At 41.8% G+C, this 19,040-nt stretch overlaps 1 non-coding gene across 1 annotated transcript; it reads left to right on the top strand.

Annotated features, from left to right (window-relative positions):
• The first annotated feature begins 793 nt into the window (after nucleotides 1–793).
• On the top strand, nucleotides 794–867 carry trnan-guu (transfer RNA asparagine (anticodon GUU)). Its single transcript has one exon. It is a non-coding gene; the product is annotated as a tRNA-Asn (tRNA).
• Nucleotides 868–19,040: the final 18,173 nt, after the last annotated feature.

The following is a 19,040-nucleotide window of genomic DNA, read 5'->3' as shown; positions in this document are numbered from 1 at the left end:
GGGAGATGTTTGTTCTTTGTTCTTTGACCTTTTGGATTGAAAATAACAATTGAACTCAGTAAACGAGAGGAGAATGTTTATATTTTATTGTAGCATCTTTTCCAAAGGCGTATAAACGAGACCTGATATTAACTCGGCCTGTCATGAGAGTCACTACATCAACTTAACAGAAGGAACAATCATTTTTGAGGGTCAGTTGTTATTATGGTGACTTTTTATTTGTACTACTGATTTTTTTTTTTTTTTTACTTTTTCTGTACTACGATGAGATTTGAGCTGTAGAACGTCGAATTATGAACTTCCATGACTCATTATAAACACTAGACATTTTTGGTTGGAGGAGCTAAGAGGGCGGAGCTAAAGTCTTCAATGTGGGCTCTCGCTTAACATGTTAATTTAGAGCCTATTAGCAACGCCACATACCCCCACCCCCCGTACCACGTTTGCTTAAATGTAGCTAGCCCCTGTAGTGATTTATAAAAAACTTTTTATTAATTGGAGTCTCATTTTGAACAACATTTTTGTCTGTGATATGAAAGTGGGGCTAAAGTCTTTGTGGGAGCTATGGGGAAGCATTGACCGTTCTAGGTTAGGCCCGTGCCCCCTCAAGCCCCCCTCCTCGCGCCGCCCCTGATTAGAGATGCAAAGAAACTACTGCAAGTGTTTCATTCTGTTGTGTATTTATTGCAACTCATGTTTTTAAATAATATTGTACATTTAGAAATACTTTTTTGGACATAATTCTACTTATGGTTTGGTTCCAGTATTATCGTTTATTTGCTTTTGCTACTAGGTCTCTGTGGCGCAATCGGTTAGCGCGTTCGGCTGTTAACCGAAAGGTTGGTGGTTCGAGCCCACCCAGGGACGGAGAACTTTCTGGAGTTTCCCCACTGTGGGATAATAAAGGCATATCTTATCTTCCAACAATATTGACCTTTTTCGGCCCTAAATTTGCCTCTAAACGCTCCAAACCTTCCAATTATTATATTGTTTTGCAGCTGTAAAACCCCTCACCACACACTTTATACACTTTTCTCAGACAGGCATTAACATTTTCTCACATTTCTCTCTTGATTAATTAATTAATAGTGACTCACGCGTATTTCAAAGTTAGCGCCTCTTCGTTCTGGCGCCACTCCGCTGTAGTGTCAATCGAACATTTATGTAAATTTGCCTGAATAAGACACGGCACAGAGGAGACTGATGGACAATGGTCTACAGTCCCTTAGCCAATCAGGACGCAGAACACAGTGCACGATCGGACGCTGTGAAAAAAGCACGTAAAATTGCACAAAAAACTCCGCGAAACAGCGAGAACGCGAAAGGTGAACCGCGATATAGCGAGGGACCACTGTAGTGTTGATTTGTGTAAAACTTTCTATGTTCAAGTGGCCAAGAAATCAGCACCTTACAAGTCTCTAGCGGCTTTAAAGCGGCTCTGTACTGTCAAAATCATCCCCCAAATGACGATGGCGATTTCCTATATAAGGTGAAAATCACACTTTAAAATGTCTTACCGTGTCTTACCAGCTGAGACCTGATGTTAGCTACGCTCTTTCCTAAACAGACCGCTATTATCAAGAGGAAACTGATATTTTAACATTGCACTTCCTTCATTGTTTGGAAAGTTAAACCCAGAGATCAGTAAAATCCGCTTGAACACTCACAACATCACATCCCCTCAGCTGGTTTGTTTTTGAAACGCGACACCAAACCTCAGCACCAAACAGTGATTTACGCCGCCCGTTTTAGAAGCTAATTAGCGCTCGGAGATATTGAGTTGTTGTGCGACGGTGTTGCGGTCACTTCTGTTAACGCAGTTGTCCGAGTGCGGATTGACAAAGAACCCGGGCCTTCAGACGTCTTTCAAATACCCATAAGTCATTGCGCTCATGTAGAAAACCACCAGTGGAGACGACTACAATCTACTTCTTGATTCAGTGTCAGAGGAGACGGTGGGAAAGTATTCAGGCTGGATTTTGCCTCATCACACGGAATTATGTAATGGCTTGAGCAGCAGCCGTGTTAGTGGAAACGTAATAACTTTTGCATGTTGTGTGTAGAGCTCCAAACCTCGTGAGTTTAACTGGGAAGTGCAGAACATGTTTGGATCATAAAGAGTCGCAGATGAGCCCCGTCTGCTGCGTTACGCTGTGTGACCGTATGACATCGAATAGTGTATTTACATTACAATAAACCCATCTGCCCACACGTAACATAGTAGTATTCAATAAAAAAACAGTGCTACTACTGCTTTTTTTGGGTGAAATACGGTCTTTCGCCAAGGGACTTTCAAATTCAACGGTAGCCTACTGAAAATAAACTTAGACAAAGACTTATTTTTGATCTCGGTTGTGTAAAATCGCTGGGTTTGACATCCCATCGTATTATTGTCGATAAACGTTAAACTAATATTGTTAAAATGCAGATATAATTAGTTCGAATCCATCCATCCATCTGTTTTCTTCCGCTTATCCGGTGCCGGGTCGCGGGGGCATCAGTCTAAACAGTGACTCCCAGACTTCCCTCACCCCAGACACGTCCTCCAGCTCCTCCGGTGGGACTCCAAGGCGTTCCCAGGCCAGCAGAGAGACGTGTCCTGTGTCTTCGCCGGGGCCTCCTCCCGGTGGGACGTGCTCGGAGTTCTAATCACCAACAGAAATGATCAGGTTTAGGTGTTTCTTACGAACGTATTTTGCAGTTAATGTTGAAAACAGACGAGTACGACAACATCACAATCTATCGTAAATGGCAAACACTGGAGGACGAGGAGGATTAAGCGTCTTGCCCAACGACAACGACACAACAGCAGCATTTATTTGTGGAAGCTGGAGTCGCGCCATCTGAACCGCTCAACCGACGACGTTTACCGTATTTCGAGAACAGGATTCGATTCGCCAACCTTGGATCGCTGGACAAACACTCCGATACCGACCGTGCTACTGTCGCCGAAGTTTAGAACCGCCAATACCGAGTCACGTTATGGTCATCTCCGACTGGTAAACGCGATTCCGAGCCCGAACTCCAAACGCAAACTTCAAACCGTCCATTAAAGCTCTTTAACGCTCTTTACGCGTCGTCGTCTCTGATCACAGCGGCCTTTCTCTTATCGTAGTGTTTGTTCCAGCCACCTAGCGCACTGCTACGTTCTCATCAATGAATCCGTGTCATTTGTCTGCTAATGAGGAGTAGTGCCGGCCTGTAACAAGCTTCTAGTGGCTGTTGACTTGAATAACAACATATTAGTTAGAGCGCCGGGCGAGAACAAAGCGTCGGCGCTCGTTACGTAGCCTTTTTCTGAACGCGGCATCATCTCATCTTCATCTCCTCCAGCTAACCCCGTCTCCACGCGCCGTTTCAACTTCTGACTGTCTTTCAAAGCCTGATTTATTTCTCCTTGTGTATTATTTTGTTCCTGTAATTTGTTTTGGGTTTTTTTTTTTTTTTCAGCACAGGCGTAAATCAGGAATCAAAGCCGGTGCCGCTGCGTTTTCCCTGCCACCTCCGTTAATGGTCTGTCTTAACGGTGAAGAGAAACAGACCGGCTGTCTACTCAAATCAGCTCTCCGTCCTTTCTCCTCATCACCCGCACAAAGAACCCATTGGCCGACAGCACGAACACCTTCCCCGAGTCTAGAGTGGAGCTATAAATCAGGAGCGGGGTGCAAAGGGCCACAAAGTGAAAATGTGTGATGCTGCAAGACAAACAGCGTCGTTAATCATTTAAAGTCCAGGCAAAGTTTGCAGGTTAAAGATGCTAAATTGTTGCCCGGGATCGAGAACACACACTTTTAAATGCTTTACGGAGATGTGAAAGTGGTCAACAGTGGATCTCCGTGTTTTCAAATGGGCGTGATTGACAGGTGGATAAGCCAATCAGGGACGTCCGTGTTGGAAAAATGGATAAAAGTGTCATAAGAGGCTGAAAACATGGTGGATTTCTGCAGAATTAATGAGCAAAAAACTAAATTCTGTTAATCTGAGGTGAGAGAAATGTGATTTTATTTGTAAATCACATGCGACCAATGAACTCCTTTGTTTCACATGTGTCACTGAAATAAACGGATCTGATTGGACGATAACGTTTGACTGAGTTTAAGACGTATGGGACGATATTGAAATTTTGTATCATGGTAATCCTGGCTGAAATAATTGTGATTCGCGATTATATCATGATAATTATTAGAGTTGCTAATCGTTTAAAAATGTTATCGAATGAATGAATAATTATAATTTTAATATTACAATTAGGTTCCACATTTTAACAACTGTAAAAGTGAAAACAACAGGAAGAAATAGGTTTGTTCTGCACATTCTGGTGATGTAATGACGATTATGTAAAATGTCCCATGAATGATTACTGTGACTCTTTTTATTACGATAAATGATATTATGTTTTTTTCTGAATAAACAGATCTGATTGGACAATCACTTTTCACCAAAAAATACAGAGACAAATGGTTTTGGATTTGCCAGATAAGCTAAATTGTTAACTGCAACAAAATGATGGGTTTAAATGAAAATAAAATCAAAGTAAGGAGAGAAACGTAATGGTCAACTGGACATTATGGGGGATTATTAATATTAATATTACTTTTTTTTTTTTTTACTACTTACTATTTCATACTTTTTTTTTATTTTATTTTTACTATTTTAATAATTGAAATATTTGTTCTCATAATGAAACAGAACAGAAAAAGTGAGGTACATATTACCAAAAAAACACTTTCAAGCTGTTGCAGGCTCTAGACTTTAGACATAAACTATTCTATTGATAATTTCACAATTTCACCATTTCATCATTCCATCATTTGACAATTTCGTCCTTTCATTATTTCACTATTTCATCATTTCGTCATTTCATTATTTCACTATTTCATCATTTCATCGTTTCACTGTTTCATCATTTCACCATTTCATTTTTTCCAGGGCGACAGTAGCTCAGTTTTTACCTGGAAGCTCTTAAAAATCTTAAATATTTGTTGACCTCTGAAGGCAAAAAAACAAAAAAAAAAAAAAACAAAACGTGTGTGTGTGTGAGAGGGAGTATGTTCATTTTATTGATTTGTTTAAGTATCTCAGTTGGTAGAGCATTGGCCCACTGATCTGAAGGTTTGCGGTTCTAATTCCACTCTCACGTTAATACTGTATAACGCACAAGTAGTTCCGGCAACAGTTAAATCACACTGTATATCACTGCTCTGCTGCCATCACCATAGCAACGTGTAAACAGATGCTCCGTTCAGAGCACGTCGGGACTAGCTTAGTTAAAACACTGAAATAACTCATATTTTAGACATTTATAGAGTGAACAGGTGTTTCACATTCACAGTTGGGACATTTCAGTTTGTAGTCGTGGTATAAGTGCGTTAATCAACTTGGAGTCGTGCGTTCTGCAGTTTTAGGAACACTATTTCATTGGGGTGTGTTAAGACTGCAACACACGCGGCTCCTTGGCGGTTTAATCCTGACAAATTTGGGTGTGCACCTGCCCCAAAATATCACTTAAACACACACACACAATGCAAAGTTGCCAACGCAATAAATCGATTCTGCAGTTCTAGGTTAGCATCTTGAAACAGGTGTAAACTTCAGGTAGACAGTCCATTGAAATCCTGTGGTATGAAGCGCGTTATAAAGGAGGCCAGAAGCAGACATCCTGAAGTGAAACAAAAGAGCAGACTTGATTGTCATGTGTCCATCACGTGAGCGGGCGTGCAGCTGTTGTTGCTAATGTGTTTGGACAGTGCAGTGACAGCGCACCATGACCTTGAGCAGTGTGCGTGATCCCAGCTCCGAGGAGGCTGTGAGGAGAGGGAGAGGCGCTGATCAATGGAGGCCATTGGCACCCGTCATGTCAGTGCCACTCCAGCTGCATTTCCCTTCGCTTTTGTCACTGGGCCTTTTCTCTTCTGCTCGTCACTCACTCAAAACACACCTGAGCTGTTTACAGTGAAAGAGGAGAGGAGTCTGTATCGAGATAAAGGCACAACAGCTTTGTGCTGTAAAACATTGTAGCTGTTCATTTTTTAAAACCTGGGATATATTGTAGGATACTGTCTAATAGGGCTGTGCTCAACTATACTGGGACAGATGGCTATGGACTTCTTCACAATGTGCCTATCAACAAGAGAAGATGTGTGTGTGTGGCTGCGTGTTCTGGGTCTTCCCTGAGGTCTTCTTCCAGAACAGATGCCCACCTCTCAACGTGGAGGAACAGCGGCTCTAGTCAGAGCTCCTCCCTATCACTTGTATCCCTGATCTTGTTCTTTCGGTCATTACTCAAAGCTCATGAGGACAAGTCACCTTTTTCTGGTTGAGAACCATGGCCTCGGATTTGGAGGAGCTGATATTTATCCCAGCCGCTTCACGCTCAGCTGCAAACTGCCCCAGTGCATGTTACAGGTCCTGGCTTTATGAAGCCATCAAGACAACATCATCTGCAAACAGGAGGGATGACAAAAACAATGGACAGAACCGGGGAACAGGTCTGACTTACTGCAGAGAACACAGCTCCTGCTCCAGTCGTACAGGGACCAGGGCCCCAGACCCCATACTCCGATCTGAGGGGAGAAGCCTGAGCTCAACCTCCTGAGCTTGTGAGCTTGGGAGGTTGAGCGTTTCTGACTAGATATAATCCCCTTCATCTTCACGCACAGCTTAGTCTCCTGAACCTAACTCTTGTATCTGGAACTACACAATGCAGGACTCTGAAGTGTATGATATATTCATGCAATACTCTGTCTCTGATAACTCAGGTATACAGGAGACACAGCTCCCATTTATCTGTGGAGAATTGACCTTATTCACCCGCACAGCCTCCCCTTAAGAGGTTCATCACTGCACAAAGGAGGATACATCTCTTAAAGCCGCGCTGTAAACAACCACAACAGCCTAAATGAGAATTTCTGCAAACAAACACAATCAGTGGCCTATTATATTTTACTTTCATGTAGCTGAAAGGGAAACCAGATTAGCTAACACATAAGCCACCAGGCTCATTTCTCCGCTGTGTCTGGAGATGGAGAAATGCTCTAATTCCCCGCTCTACTCCGAGTCCTCAGGCCGACTAACCCCTTTAGTTGAACCCAAACCAACTGCATTAATGCAGGATTGCCTCTTGAAGTAAAGTTTTCCCCCTTTTTCTTCTGCTCGTTCCCTTTTTTACATTTCAAATGAACTGTGCAGGAGCTCTATGGCTCTAAGTGAGCATGGCATTGTTTTGAGAAATGTAATGAAGGGCAAATCGGCTTGTTTATTAAAAAGGATTTGATTCATTGCACAGTTACAAGGAGGAATACTGAGTACAAGTAGAGTGTGGTGTGGGTGACAAATTATAGGTTTTGCTGTACTCCCTGAGAATGAGTAAGTCTGCTGTGGGATAGTCGCTGGTGGGATGCCCAGTAACCATAATGTTGCAGTTTGAAACCCCCTTCCTCCAATTGATATTAAAGCACTTTTTCTGTCTTGAAGAACTGACTCTGAGACGCTGACGGAAACTTTACAAAAAATATCTGTCTTGACAAAATATATCTCCGTGTTGTTCATCCAAATAGTGTCACCCATCACAACTGCGTGTCTATAAATCAAACTTAAAGCCTCACTTAACGGGGCAACGGTGTTTATGAAGCAAAATGTGAAATCATGATCTGTGTAATAGTTTATTTACTAACACCCAAGAAAAAAAGCATTATTTGTGTAGTAAGCAGCCCAGCTAAAAAAACACCCCACGTTCTGACTGAGCAAACCTGGAAAATGCTGCAGTGAAGTAACACACAGGAGAAATACTTGAGACATGAAGACGTGCCGCTCTAAATATGAAAGTGTGCAAAGGTTAGCACCCGGACACAGGCCACAGGGAGGTTACGCAGTCTGGCTACAATTAGACAGATTTAAGTGATACTTTGGGGAGCTTTGGTCTTAAGTCATTAGTAAATATCCAGTCACAAATAAGGTTTTGATTTTTGATGTCAAACTTGATAACTTAAAATGCGCACATACGTAAAAAGCATTTTCTATAGTAATCAGAAGCTTAAATCGTTCTGCGCTCTAGATGAACCTGCCAAATATCTTGACGTTGGCTGTTTTGTGAAGCTGCAGTCTGAGTTGCTTTTGTGTGTTTGCTTGGGATCTTATTAAGTCTGGGCACTTTATGAGTTGTGGTTCCGAATGTTTAATGAAATAAGAATTAGGAGGTGTTTTCAAACTCATAAAGGAGTGATTTCATTCCCTCATGGTTTCACAAACTGTTTAAGTATGCAGTAATTAAAATGCTGTAAGTGTTTCATAACTTTGAGCATTTTTAAGCCGCCGATCCGCTTCCAAACTTGTTCAGAAAGGACAAATGTGGTCAGAACAATACCTCACTGCATCTGCTGTGGTTTGCTGTTGTTCTGCTGAAGCTCTGATAAGCCATGTGTGCTAAAGTGGTGAGGGCTGAAGAATTTAAACCTGCCAATTTTAAGAAACTAACACATCATAATTGCAATTTACAAGCTGTGTCTAAATGAAAAAGAAAAATATTTACTTTAGGGGGTTTTATGGTGTTTTGGCGAGCCTCAGATAAGCATTTAGCTGCCTTCACTGGTTAAAACTATAAATTTATATGAGATTTCTACAAAGTCATGCAAATACGTTGGGTTTAGTGCTTTTGTTTTCCTGTGCTGTGAAGACTGAAGCATTTCCCTGCTACTATGGGCCGTAAACAGGGCCACAACTGGACTAAGGTTGAGTCTTATAGACACACATTAAAGCTGCTTCATGTCACACTGACCAGATCAAAATTGACTCATACATGTGTTTGGTGTTTTTCTTTTTTTAAGTAATGTTACATTATTTTGAAATGACAGATTTGTCCCTGTTCTTCACCTAAAGACGTCTGGGCCCTGGCTGTGTCGTTGGCATAAATCACACATGCTTTATGCATGCACAGGAGACACACTACACCACACACACATTAGGACACGCATACTCACAAGCACTCACAAATAAAAACAAGAAATCAATGTAACCTGTAATTTTTACAGGGCTGACTTGAGTGTGTGTGACAGGCCAAATCCAATAGCTGCAGTGGGGCTGACAGGCCTGACATGAGGCTTGCCTTTCTGGCCCCTCAATTATGCATGGCCCAATGTTTCCCTGGATCTTAATTGAATCACACTGTCTCAAACTTGTTATTTCTAATTTGTTGCATTTGATTTCTGACATCAGCGCTGCTGTGTCATGAATTATGCAAAGAGGGGGACCTTTAATTGTGAGTGTTATTAAAACAAAACTAATTGCAGATGATTAAAATGTGACTAGGAAGCCGGATGCTGGGGGCCTGGCCCTGACATGGTTTCACTACTACTGCCAAATAATGATTAGGTCTGAGCCTGTCTGAGGCTGTGTGAGCTAACCTTGGAGGAACATGTCTGTGCTTAATGGAGGCCCATGATGCTGTTTGGAGCTGGACTCCATGCTGTGTGCCGCTCACTGCTCATCAGATGCTGTTGATGACATGCTGCATACAGCGATTTAACAGAAACATGCACACACTGATATGGCACAAATAGGCTTACAAATAACCACATAATGAGGACACAAGACATGCCCGGCCTGCTCATCCCAGTCCTATCTCTCTATTGATCATATCACACTCTTTCTGATTAGTTCTGCTCAGAACAGCCTCTGAAATGACTCTACAATAAAGCCATATCTGAGTCGGACAGTGACCAGTTTGTTACAGATTATAAACCTTTTTTTCTATTTTAATTTAACATTTTTGTGAGATATAAAATGACTTCTTGTCTTTATAATTAAACACAGATAAGAGCATTTTTAAAACAGGGCTCAGCCCTATTAGTTTTCGCCTAAACGTTTTTATGCAGCTTTGAGCAGACGCTGATTACAAAATAAGATCGTTTGTAAAATAATTGCACAGTTATTTGAATAAAGGGAAAGCAGCATAAGCAAGGCTGTAAGTGTAAAATGAAACCAGGTACTTGAGATTTAACAAGTGAATTGTGCCTTGAGGGCAGCAGCTCAGCACCTGACTGTAAGGTAGGGATCCTCACGGCTGTGCTCCATGTGGGCCGCTGCAAATGTCTGGAAGTCATTTCCACATGTGAGCCGGGAGGGGGAGGGCCGCCCGCGCTTTAGTTTCATGAATGTTCAATCAATTCAATAGGACAGCTTAACTTTCCCTTTTCCTCTCTGCACATTCACAGGCCCACAGGCGTTTACAGGCGGCATTCAAAGCTCGCCTGAGTCTCGTACAAAAGCAACACAGGTTCAAGTTTAAGGCCAGGAGCAAAGATGAAACACAAAGAAACAAAGATGTGGAAGTGAACTGTTGATAGAGAACTAGCAACATGTGTTTAACCATGTGTAAAATGTAAACTAAGTGAATCCAGTCACAGAGAGTTAGTCCCAAGCCTGGATAAACCTCAAGAGCATTGGTGTGTGTTTAGGCCACTGCTGAGCTCAAGGGACAATTTCTCCTATAGCAAAATTATGTATGTTTAAACCCATACGTGCTTTAACTAAGTGCGCAGGTATGTTGACGTTTCCTTGGTAAAATCTGCTCTTGCAATCACAACTGGTTCCTATGGAGATGAGGCAGAATTTATATGTATATTCTTGTTGAACTCCCAAACCTTGGCTGTCAGACGCTTGTTTCTCAGCCCAACATTAAAGGCATTAGCTCATTATGTATGCATGCTAAGTCTGCCGCTATGACCTGCCAATTCAAAAGTCCATCGCTGCATAAAAGTCTGCGTCAATAAGGGTTCTGGCCGCACCCGCGTTCTGTCTATATGATAAAGTAGCTAAGTATATTTTTTCTGTCCCGAGGATGGCTGCAGAACCTTGTCTGTGGAGATGACAATTAGAGTCACTTTCCACCCTGGTTAGGCCAGACAGGTCCTGTCAGGCGCCCGCACACCTCTGTGGAGCAGACACAGAGTAATATGTGTAGCACTGTGATTCGCCTTCGCCACGTGATCCTGTCGATGACCACCAGGAGGCGAGGCAGGGGGCGGGACGCAGGAGGAAAATAGCAGCAAATACACCCCAGCAGTTACTATGGAGGTATTCCAGATTTAAACAGCTCAGGGTCAATGTTATGCTTTTTCCCTTGTGTTTCTTAGATCAGGAATCACAGACTTTCAATGTTCTCTGACCAACAAAAACACAGAGGAGATGTGAGGGTCTATAAATATGACAGATGAGGAAAGGGGGCACTGTAGAGTGTTAAACAGCTGCAATATTCTATGTGCATTATTACCAGCTCTCTGCCAAACACCCATTATTGTTGATATGTGAAAAGCACGGCGATAATCTTAGATCAGCTTCTGAATCCAACTCAGTCCCAGTGTCTCCTCAGCAAATCTAAAGTAGAGCGGGCTGTCAAACGTTTTGGCACAGCAGTTAACTGTCAGGTAAAGATCTGCTGGTGCAACTTCCTCTAAAAAGATTAATAATTTACATGAGAGTGCTCTAAAACCCAGGCATCTGCCGCAAACCTGTGTAACATTGATTTGTTGAACTGTCATAATAGCACATCACTCAAAGTAAACAATCAGGCGAGCACAAAGCGCTGAGGTAAATGTCTCTCTCAAAGTGAGACAGGAAGCGGAGGAGGGGCTGTTCCACTTCTTTCTGGTGGTTTCCATCCAGTGGCTCTTGCCGAGCCGCGGCGCACACACGGGAAGAAAGAGGGAGCTGTAATTGCTGTCAGTCTCCTGAGCTCCAGCTTAAAGCAGCGCTGTTCTGCAGCTCAGAGGTTTGGGCTGCGGTTCCCCTCCAGGCCTCTGGGGGATTCGCTCAGGTCTCCCCCTTCTTGTTTACCGCTTTTTGTCAACACTTTGGCACATACAGTTTTTGGGAGTGCAATAATCACAGGCCTATAGGCTCCTATCACACATCCAAACAACAATGTGGAGAATTGAGAAGATTACTCGCTACATGCCAGCTCTGATTTGGAGTGTTTTCAAGTGAAAGTTCTTCTCTAAATACTGCACCCAAATATCTAAAAACAAAAGTGTTTCAGGGTACATCAGAGAGCAGACTGTGACGCACTGTTTACGGCAGATGCCCCGACGTACATGATGGAAGATATCTGAGCTCTACACGTGTGCATTTAGAACAACCCCCGTAGAACCGAGCCTGCACCAAACACACTGCACATGTTAAATCGCTACTGCAGCTTTACTCTTTAGTCAACAGTTCACTTCACTGTCACGATTGCCTGAAAGGTCAGTGCTGTTTTAAGTTGAAAAGCTGCAGGAAATTGCCCGCATTAGTGAGATCTATTGGTTCAAGGAGATTGTACGACAGGCTTAGGAACAGCCCCGCCCCCTGACATTTGCTCCACCTCACTTTTATAGTTTGTTTTGAAGCCTGAGCTCTGGTGTGTTACCAGCTTGGGCTATCCACACTGTAAATGGCGTAAGATAAATGGTATAGCTGATGCAACCTCTACACAACATTACGCCTACACGTCCTGACATCATGGGAAAGGGTTAATCAATAGCCACTGTGTCTAGTGTTTGTGGTCAGGCTCCGCCCCCATCCCGCTATATTTGTAATAGTCATCACTTAAGCTTGGAATTATTGAGTTGTTGCTGCAGAATTGTGTTAAATGCGTTTCTTTATCCAGGTCCTTTTTGAACACGAACTTTTTAAGGCTGTTTGTAAAGAGTGTGTCTGTTTGTGTAACCTGAAAGTACAAGTACACAACTGGACCACGTGGACTCATTGGTTCAAAATCTGTTAACACATTTTGAGACTGTTTTCCTCTTTAAAATTCCCACTTTTCCAATTCTTTTGCTTTGAAACGCCATTCTTCTGAGCCGACAGAGTGATGGCTCCTCGTCCCCTTCTCTGATACATATTCTAATTGCTAAGTGCTGACCCTACTCCCTCTGATGAGCAGCCAGAGAGATTTTGACCTTGTGGTGTGTGCGAATCAATGGGAAGTTGATAAAGCCAAGTTCATTGCTGCCTAACATAAAACAAAGCTGATTTGTTTACCTAGCTAAGCCCGCGCGTGTCAATCCCATTACGGAATGATTTATAGACCCGCACCCAATGAAATTGTTTAAAGCCGATTAGGTAGAGAAAACGAACACCACTAATATGACAAGCTGATGCACTGTGACAGGTAACCAAGCAAACAAGTTCCTGAAATTCAGATTGAATTAGAATCCTAATAATCCTACAGGGAGCTGTGGATTTAATCAGGAGAAGAGAGGGCTGGAAATAAGGGAGATGACTGAATGAAGAATGCCTCTGGACGTTCTGGGAGCATCACGTTTTGTGTGTGAGTGTCATTCAAGTCCCCATTCTAACGCCCAATAAGTTTTCTCATCCATTTTCTAGTCTATTTTTACACAGCTGCATTCTAAGTATTAATTCAGGTAAAAAAATGACATTACAGGATCGAATATCCCCAGAGAAAATATTTGTTTTTAACGTTGCATGCTGGTGTATTGCGTTACATATGAATGTGGCACCACAAATAGAAATATTAATGTAATTTCAAGTGCAAAGACTCCCTTAAAGGATCCAAGGAGCCAGTGTCCCTCGCAGAATGATAAAAGACCCTGTTAATGTTATGGATATTGTGTTGCAATAAAATCTTGTTTAAGGTCATGGTGCGAGTGAACGTCAAGTGTTTCAAACAGGAAAAGTAATCAGAGGATGTGTTTGAAAAGTAATGAGACGATGTGTTTTAAACTGCGCTAATATCTGGGTGAATTTCCGCCAGATTTATCATATGGCTCTCCATGGACTTCTCCATTGTGCTTTGTGTTTATTTGAAAATAATGAGGAGGAATAATGCTCGTACTCATGTAAGCGATAAACTGATTGTATCTAAATTATAGCATTAATGAAGGTGTGCTGTTTGGACGTTTGAATATGCATGGTAATCAGTAGATTCCCCACGTCTCTGTAAGTCGTACATTACTCTGTTTAATATATCTGACTCCCACAAAATGCAATGAAAAACTTTTGATAGATATTATTTTTTCAGTGGAATATTACTCATTGTGGAAGTAACCTGATTAATCCTGTGTGTTTGTGCGTTTTGCTACATGAATATGCATAACCGCAAATGGCTGAGAAACAAAACAAATATGTTGTGCCCTGACCGTCTCCACTGCAGTAAAAGATTATAAGAAAATGTGTTTTCTTTGCAAATGAAAGACGCGAAACTTTCCAGCTTTTGTGATTATTAAACTTGCTCCCTTAAACGTCAGCATTCTCCCTCGCTCTGATGAAGGCACAAACTTTTTAGATAGGGACCTAATTACCAAGTCTCTAGCCAAGTCTCTAGCCCAGGACTAATGAGGGGTTTGTATAGCGCGGGCTGCAGCGTGTGTCACAGTCAGAGCGGCTCGGGCTGGAGAGCTGCAGAGGCCCTGTACAGAGGGGGATTCTACACCTGCAAATCCCCAACACACTGAAGCAGCTTCCTGTTTGATGTCCTATTCTTTTCATGTGGAGAAAACGGGAGGGTCGAGCGGAGCCGGGGATCTAGTTGAAAAGAGGCAGGGGGCTTGGAGAGGAGTGCCAGGACCTATTAGAGGTTTTAATAATGTTAATTAATGAATAATAGGGTCGGTAATGAGCTACCAGCTGCATTTTATCCATGTGATTATCTTTAGATCACTCTTGACCTCTTTCTATGAGCCCACTCCGGAGATGATGGCAGCTGCAAAACAAGCCATATGCTGACACATGTAAATCAACCAAAACTGAAAGTGCAAACTTTGTAGTTCTTGTCTAATGGAATTAAAGTGACAGATGAAGAGTACTTAATGCCTCGTTCTGATCTCGGTTAACTCAAGAAGAGAGTGTTATCAATAAGTCAAGTTACTATGACACAGAGTTATAATGCAGTTTATAATGTTAATGTGTAAATCATCTGATCATCATTAAACCTGCCCCCAAGTTAAGGCTAAGGTGTCCGCTATTGTTCCCATAGTGACATGAAAGTGACCCATCCTTCAGTGCCACCTGTCAGAGGGAATGAGCACCCGAGAGCAGCACCATGGGCACCGTCATCTATAAAGACATATATATATGTGTGTGTGTATATATATATATATATATATATATATATATATATATATATATATATATATATATATATATATATATATATATATATATATATATATATATATATATATATATATATATATATATATATATATATATATATATATATATATATATATATATATATATATATATATCTTTAGATGTTTAGTCTGCAGACACTGCTCCATGCTGCACATCAGAGCTCTTTTCTGCCTCACGACATTAGCAGTATCTCATATCTCATGCCACTGAGCTTTCACTGCTGCAGCGTTAGCATTTGATTCAACACAAGTAAACAAACAGTGCTTTATAATGGCGTCTCCGAGCCGTTGCTTGATTGGTTTGTGCAGGTGTGAGTGTGGAAACCCACAGAAAAGACCCTTCTGTAATCAGGCCTGAGCAGGGCACGAGTCAGAAAGTGTAGTCAAATAAAACTATGGCTATGATGAAGTTTAGACCCATAACAAAAGGACGGTCAGAGGTGTCCACCATGTTTTTGGACGATTGAACACGCACCTTCACATGTGTAAAACCAAAAATCCATGTTCTACACATGTATCAGCCACAGATGACAGCTGACTGGCTCCTTCAATTCCAAGGCATTTCCCACCATCTCCCTTCACTTTGTATTGATTTCTAAATCAATAGTCACCACCTGCGCTGCCTGAGTGAAACTGTCTGTCTCCACTTCTTGGAAAAGGTAGAATTTCAAACTACAGCTTGAATCAAATGTTCTCCCTGAAAGTGGAGTAATGATGGAAATAAATTAATGATGTAAGTCTGGCCACATTATCCACAGAGAAAAGCCATCTTAAATGATCTAAAAGTAATCAGAGCCCAAGCAGAAAGAACGGCTCAAAGCTCCGACATTGTGCTGTGGATGTGCTGAAGTTATCAGTGGGTGTTGGATTTCTATGAAAATCTCTCCCAGATCTGTGAGGATTCTCATTAAGGCCTGCTTCATTGTCAGCCCCAACACCACCACCAGCCAACATTGTTCTGGGCCTTTTATTCCTGTCCGTCTGCTCTGAGAGAAACCCACAACAAAAGGGTCCCAATCAGAACGTCTTGAAGGGGAATCCCAGTCAGGTCTTAATCAGTGCTCCACTTAATAGAGCTACACTTTCCAAATATTATTAACCTCATCTGTCTGCATTAAACCCTAATGGCCTTTTCTCTGCGTATTGTCTTTGCAGCAGCTGGTAATGTACATATATATTAATCCACTCTCTCTTCTCCTCCACAGAGAGATTGCACAGCGCGCCTCAGAACAAACGCTGCCCTTCAGAGAGCGAGGCAGACACAGGTTAGGAAGCCACTAATTAAATGTCAGACTTGACAGATTAAAATTATGAAATTTAAAATCTGCAAGTGCCTCTTTGTCATTGTCAAATTAAGGGGTGCAGCGTGTGATGAAGGGGAAGGGGACGCGGGGCTCTAATGGATTGAAAGGGAATGTGCTTTAGCAGCAAGCGGCTCTCAGTGAATAAAGATTCGCAGCTCTTGCCTCAGGTAGAAAGGCTGCATGTTCAGTTCTTCCATATTCTCCCAAGTGTGGAGGGTGAGAGGTCACTCCAGCGCTGCCAAGCCCATCCTGACCACTCCATTTTGATTTTTCATTCCTCTGGCAACACAAATACCTGGCCATGAAAGCAACCCCCCAGAAAAGCTATTCCACCTTTGGCTCCCTGAAGCTTTGTGATCAACAGCGTACACAGAGGCATCAGCGCTCATTCTTATCTCTTTCACTCCCGTTAGGATCATTTCACCGGGAAAGCGTTCTGCCTGTGGAAAGTCACGCTTAAAGTTCACTTCCCGAATCGGTGGCACTTTTTTTACTCTTGCATTTTACTAACAACAACAAAGTCATAGGCAGTGTGGGAGGAATACTTTGTAGATGTATTGGCTGGGATGCAGGTGTTTTTGTTTCGATACTGACGTCGATACCGTGGCTTTACACATCCGGCGATATCGACCGATACCAGGGCGGAGACTGACAATTTCCTTTAAACAAAAACAGGATAAGTTATGTTTTGTAGCTTTTATTTATTATTTAAAGTAATTACAAAACAACTTTAAAATACAAGTTTAATATTATGAGATGTTTTTTGGGTTAACGTCGTCCAATAAATCGTCTTATTACGGGGTTTCAGATGACATCACAGCATTCTATAGGCCACATGTGTCAAACTCAAGGCCCCCGGGCTAAATGTGGCCCCCTACGTCATTTTATGTGGCCCACGACAAGATAAATTACTGTCTTATAATGTCAGTTTATAAGGAGATACAGTCATATTTTTATGTCTATGGAAATGTATGTCATATTTGTAACTTGAATCAGAAATAAATACAGAGACAGTTAATGAACAAGTTAAAAAAGTAGTTGCATTTATTTTACATGTGGCCCTTTGAGAGCTGATGTGGCCCTTGGTGAAAATGTGTTTGACGCCCGTGCTATAGGCCAATAACATTTAAAATAGATGGAGCTAAATTGTTAAAATGCTGATTTCTGTTCTAATACAGCGAGTTCTTGGGTCTAGCCTAATAAAAATTATCAGGTTCTGCACTTGTCAATTTACCTTTTAGATATTTCAATGCAAAGTACAGTGTAATTTTTAGGGAAATCTGACTCTTGCCCCGCCCATCTGAGAGTATGACATCATCACAACCACTAATTACACCAATTTATAAACCAAAACAGGATATCGGCTGAACTGATGTCTCTGAAGTCCCTAGTATTAGTTACAGAATACTTAATAATTGCATTTAAATGTATTTTGTAATGTATTCCGTCATTCCTGCATTTTGAATATGTCTGTGTAATCCCTCAGTCGTCCAGGTCTGATCCATGGCAAAAAACAAAAAAAACAGAGAAAAAGTTGTAGGAGTGAAGACGTCTGGATGCTCATCAAAGCCACTTCTTCAGTTGTGGTCAGATTACTGCTGGACACTGCCTTATATCTGTCTGAAGGGAGGAGCTAGCTAGCTTTTGTTTACCGTTTCTGTTTGTAGGCTAGGTCTATTGAGCTACATTAATTGTGCACTGTCCTGAAACGTACTTGGCATAATCATAGAACTATTAATGGCTGTTTTTCGCTCCTATTGGCATCCTGACGAGCCTTATTGTTCTCTTTGTTTCCTTTGTCTGCTTTGTGTCTGATGATGGAGTTATAGATGCATTTTGAACACTTAAAATATGTTCCCTTACATATATTATAATATAAAAAATGCGACTTTTGTGATGCAGTACCGGCATACATGCATTTTTCTTTGATTTTTAAGAATGAAATTATACCCTGAATACCACCAAACACACAGCTACTCAAAGTTATCATTCTGACTATATATTTTCGGTATGTACTTGTACTTTTAGCTATGTACCCGCGTGTCTGACTGCCTGGTGACTGGATATGGTACAAAAGGTTATGTTTAAGGTTACAGTCTGCACTAAAACTGTACAAAGGAGGCAGGCGGCGACAGTCTACAAGGATCAAAACATTATCAGCACAAGAAGTGACAAGATCCAATTAAATGTAATCATGCAAGCTGTAGTTTCATTTTAACTGCCAGTTGTGATTAAGGCTGTTCTGTACCTGTACGGCTAACAGCACAGGCCAAATGTTATCACTGTAACTTTATTAGTGTACAGCACATCTCACGGACTAATTGTATTTCATTAGAGCTGCGGTGGAGACGTGTTTCATAACATTAGAAGTCACAGTTCCTCTTGAGTTAGCGTGTTTTCTATTGTACGTTCTGTCAATTTTTACCAATACAAATGTGAGTAAGATGTTTCCAGTGTGATCAATTGGAGAAAACAGTTTGGCAGCAGTTTAAGCAGAGACTTCTCTCACCCCAGACACTTCCTCCATCTCCTCCAGTGGGACCCCAAGGCACAATCCTTCCAGCGTGTCCCGAGTCTTCCCCGAGGTCTCCTTAAGTAAACTAAA

This window comes from Periophthalmus magnuspinnatus, chromosome 21 (genome assembly GCF_009829125.3).
Source record: "Periophthalmus magnuspinnatus isolate fPerMag1 chromosome 21, fPerMag1.2.pri, whole genome shotgun sequence".
NCBI classification, from domain to species: domain Eukaryota; kingdom Metazoa; phylum Chordata; class Actinopteri; order Gobiiformes; family Gobiidae; genus Periophthalmus; species Periophthalmus magnuspinnatus.
Note: the sequence above shows the minus strand (reverse complement) of the source record. Positions and strands in the feature narration are given on the sequence as shown.